Source organism: Grammomys surdaster, unplaced genomic scaffold (genome assembly GCF_004785775.1).
Source record: "Grammomys surdaster isolate TR1022 unplaced genomic scaffold, NIH_TR_1.0 144, whole genome shotgun sequence".
NCBI classification, from domain to species: Eukaryota; Metazoa; Chordata; class Mammalia; order Rodentia; family Muridae; genus Grammomys; species Grammomys surdaster.
The window spans coordinates 8,907,841-8,912,873 of NW_021604602.1; the positions used below are offsets into that span (position 1 = coordinate 8,907,841).

Below are 5,033 nucleotides of genomic sequence, written 5' to 3' on the forward strand. Positions count from 1 at the left end.
CTACTTCCCTGAGCCATTAACCATGTCTTCAAAGTCCGGGGCTTTGTTCAGTGGCAAGTGCAACTCAACATCTGTCTTGTAGGTCAGGCTGCACTCTTTGAGAAGCTCAGTGATAATGCCTGCCAGCATCTGGACCAGCCGTGTTCCTACCAGCAATATGACCCATCTGGCCAGTAGTACCAAGATGTACAGGAAGATTGATGTGTGGATGTTCAGCAGAGGTATGGTTCAGTGGAGGTCAGGCTTATTGTGCCCAGGGAAGGGATCTCAGGTCAAAGCACTGGAGTTTCTGTTTGTCTATCCTTGCCCATGACCTTCCTCCTTGAGACTAGTTTTCTAGGCTAGATGCCTATGTCTCATATCTTGAAGACACATGAATGTAGAATTCATAGTCTTTAGAACCTGCCTGATATCCATCAGTCAGCCCACATGTCACTTACACAGACTTGTACACTAGTGTGTATGAGCACAGACACAAGCCTTCCACAATGAGACCTCATAGGAGCTCCCTGTACAGAACTCAGACCCAGCAAGGCAACAGGTCCTCTTGAGGCTCTTCCTCATACATGGCTCAGCTTAGGCACACACACACAAGTGCCACAGGATTCAGTGCATCATTATCAGTCCCACAATACATGTTCTTTCATGTCAGTTTGCCCCTGAACCTTCAGACCCATGTTTCCTGCTCATAGAGATGACAGTTTCTTTTCCACATAGCTGAGTGGCCTGACTCACTCCCACTGTGTTCCTCTGAAAGCCAGGCTCCACCAGGCAAGGCTCTACCATTACACTGGCTTTCTGGGAGAGGGTCAGAGTTCACAGGCCCTGACTCAGCCCAGACAGCCTCTGATCTGATGAGTGGATCAGACAGGAAGGGTTCCTACAGAGTTCAGATTACCATCAGGTCCAGGGTGTCTTGCTGAGTCCAGAATTTGGACTGGGACAGTTGGGAGAATGTGGACTGCTTGTCTAGAGAGGGCAGAAAGCAGGCCCCAGAGAGAGTCTACTTTCTCAGCCCAGTGTGTACATTCTCCTGGGCCTCCCTCTTGATCCACCTGCCACTCAGGGAATTGTCCCAGCCCTTGTTGGGACAAAGACTGACTGCCCTGTCTGTGTAGGGCTGGAATGGGACAAGACATGTGTTTAGGCCCAGAAGGGGGAGCTGGACGGGCTCTAGACGACCATCACAATCTTTATCAGCCTCTTCCTGCTCAGAGAGTACTACAGCACCTCCGTCACACTCTACAAGGTTTGCTGGATTCCTCCTGGACTGTTCTACTTCTGTTCTCACATGTTTAGAGTATGTCCCATGCTGTCCTATGCTCTTTACTCTGCTGTCTTCACCCTGTCATCACAAGACCCCACAGCATTCCAATGCTCTCACAATATTGTCATCTTCCTGCCTTCCTAGTGTCCCCATACTGTTCTCACAAGACCCTCATAACCACTTAGAACAGTGATTTTTATGCTGTGGGTACCCACTCTGAGTATCAGATATTCTGCATATCAGATATTTCTTTAACAATTTATATTGATAGCACACTTACAGTTATGAAGTACAATGAAATAATTTAATGGTTGGGGGTCACCACGTCATAAGGAACTGTATTAAAGGACACAGCACTGGGAAGATCAAGAACCATTGTTCTAGAGTGTCTCATGCTAATTCCCTACTACACTGTTTTTGTCCCACAGTGTCTTCTTTGCTACCCTGTGCTGTCTTTAACACTCATGTTTCATTCTCATGATGTCTTTACAATGTTCTCACACTTTCCTACACTTTCCCATATCACAGATGCTGTCCTCCAAGTTCTTCTCACTGTCTACACACTGCCCACACACTGTCTTCATGGCACTCTCTGTTACACCACGATGTTCCCTCGTTGTACCTCATTCTATCCCTGTATTTCACGTCTCTGATTTTCCCTGGTCCCCAAACCCTCTGACAGGATCCTTTGTATCAGGAACTGTCTCTGGTTCATCCAAATAATTAAAAGGCCCTGGCCCTTGGTCCATCTCAACACCCTGCCCAACAGGGGAAGCGGATGTTTTCTATGGTCATATAGTGGAAACAGAAGATCCCTTTTAATTATAGGAACATATCTGAGCAGGGATCCTAGGGGTTCTTGAGTGTCATGACTTTCTAGTCCACTTACAATTCCATGTATTCTGCTTGTCTGTGTGATACTTAGTCTATACTGCCTTCTGGACTCTGTGCCCTATAATATTATACATCTACATTCTCTTCTGACAACTCTGGCACTGCCCCCAATACCTAGGTCTGGTGTAGGCTTGGGGGATTAAAGAAATACTCAGACTCGGGTCATCCATTGTGAGAGAATGTCAATGCCTTTACTGAGCAGGTTCAATATATAAACCAAGCCAGGGAAGGAAAAATACAAACTCAGGAAAAAACAGGAACTCAACTGGGGACAATAGGATGTCAAGAGTAAATTCTCTTCCTGGGGTACCATGCCTTAGTCAGGATGTTTTAATTCTAGAGGAACCTAAGAGAATGTTACTTAGTTGACAGCAGCATACAGAAAGGCTCAGCCAGGGCATGCCCTTTGAGGTCCTACAAGTACCCCACTTTTATTTTCTAGGCGAATATTGTATGTCTTAGGTCACCTTCCTTCAATGCCAGTTACCCGTCATTGGGAATCCCTGCCAGCCTCAGGGCCCTTGTCTTAGGTAGGTAAGGACTGCAAAGGAGTTGCCCATCATTGACTATTCTCAGTAAAGGCTGAGCCAAACCTGGCCGAAGGGTTCTCTCATGACAGCAACACGAGCACCTGCTTAGTAACTACCTGGGAGTGGATCTGCTGTCTGTGAAAGTGGCAAAGGAATTTCAACCCTGCTGTGGCTGCCCCAAAGGCTAGGACTCCCAGAGACAAGGACCTCTAGCCCATGCTTTAAGGAGCCTTCTGGCCAGTTTCAGTCCTGCTAGAAACTTCTCTCCATAGAGAGGCTACACACAAGTAACATTAATATTAACATAAAGAAATTGTTGGTTTCTCAAAATTAGCAGCAGCTTTTCCAGTAGTCTTGTTGGCAGGAACTATAACTGGCCAGGTCGAGCTGCTTATCCCCACTGACATCAGGACTGGGGGAGATCTTCACAAGGCTCCAGTAGATCTCCACTTGGGCTAGGCTGCGCAGTGACAGGATGCACACGACACTCAGGAATCCAAACATGAGTTTCAGCATCTTTAGGGAAAAACACAAACAGAACCTCTCACCCTGACTAATACAGGGTCAGGGCCTTTCCATACACCTGATGGCAATTCTTTCCATTTCTCTAAGCCCAGTCCCTTCTGTGCTAGTTTCCAATGTCTGTCTGCTGCAGACAATGCATCTTTATCCACTAATAAAAAATTTAAAATGTATAAAATAAAGGATAATCTTGCATCAGGTGAGGTAACCTCCCCCCCTTTTTGTTTTTATCAAGATAATTTTTCAAATTTAAATGTGCTCTTTCCACTATAGCCTGGCCTTTCATGGCTGAGCCATCTCTCCAGCCCTGAGTTACTAGTTAAACCAAATTTCTATTATCAAAGTTGAATTTTAAATCATACCCAATAAACACGTTTTTTAAACATAAAACAATGAAACAAAAACAGACAATTAACAGATTGGTGTGCCAAGGACAGACAATATACAGGGAAAGCAGAACTAAGGATTTCTCCAGTAGGAGCTAGAGAGAAAGCAGAATGTATACACGGAGGGCTCTGCATGTGGAACAAGATTGGAAACATGATAGGCAGAATTTTTGCTGCATTGTCACTGATTAAACTCATGATATACTCATTATTTCAGTTAACTGATTAAACTCATGATATACTCATTATTTCAGTTATAGAGTGCCCGCTCCGTCACCTGGAAGTGAGGGCTGGAAACACATTGGGCTAACTGTCAGAAAAGAGGCTCCATAATCTTCACAAATTCTGATAGTTCAATTACATCTAAAATTTCTTCTAATTCATTTAAGAACATTACTTCTTTTGGAGTGTGAGTCTTTGGCCAGTATTTGAGAAGTGCCATTACCACTGGTTCAGTGAGGGTACTGTTCTTCTCTAAAAACTTCATGTCACAGTATGCCAGCTTGGGATGGTAGACACTCAGGGACCTCACTTTGTGCAAGGGCAGCAACACCTTCAACAAGAAAATCTTGTGCTCTTCCTTTAGTAGTAAGGCAAATCCATTAATTATACTTGCCAGGATCTCCAGTAATTCTGCTATGCCACTGTGGTGCTCTGTCTCATAGATAAACCTATAAAATATATTACTTCTCTGTTTCCTGATATAAGCGAGCAGGTCTAAGAACTTCACATAGATTCTGTGCTGGGTCGTTTTTAGAAAATCTCTCTCCCAAGGATCCTCACTATCAAAGAGTTCTAGAAGCTGCAATAGAAACTTCTGATCACTATATTTCTTTGCTATATTGGTCTGAAAATCTGGAGACTCTAAAAATCTTAAGAAAAATTTGTAAACAAGGTGCAGATGAGGCCAGGCTGCTTCTAACGTTGGTTCATCTCCTCCTGGGTCGAATTCTGCACCCATAGGATTGGAGGAGGGTGGCAAGGTTTGGAACATATTAACTGGAAACATGTGGGTGGCTTCTGGGTAAATGGGCTCTGTGATCGAGTTCCGGTTTTGGGTGATATGTTCCACCATTTCGCTTATCGCAGCTTGCTTTACTTTTTTCCATTTCAAGTCACTCAGTGGGCCAGAGGCAAAGTCAAAGAGGACACAACACTGATGTAGCTTCTGGATGAAAAGCTTCTCTTGACCCACAGGGGGAACATCTTGTAAAGATGGGAATTTTTGCAGTTCTCAATTATTGCTGGCATTAAACTGTGAAGAGTTCTGCCATTTGTCTTCCTTTACAGGGACTACGATTGGCTGAGGGACTGGTACTTTCATTTTAGTAAGTGTCAAAGACTGGACAGCTCCGAGGTTGTTTTTCCTGCTGGCTGTCTCTACTTCTGCTGTATCCTGTCTTTCTTTTGAACGTTTTCCACTTTTCACTGGTT

The 5,033-nt window shown here is 44.5% G+C and overlaps 1 pseudogene; it reads right to left on the reverse strand.

Annotated features, from left to right (window-relative positions):
- On the reverse strand, positions 1 to 4,790 carry LOC114618678 (annotated as a pseudogene).
- Positions 4,791 to 5,033: the final 243 nt, after the last annotated feature.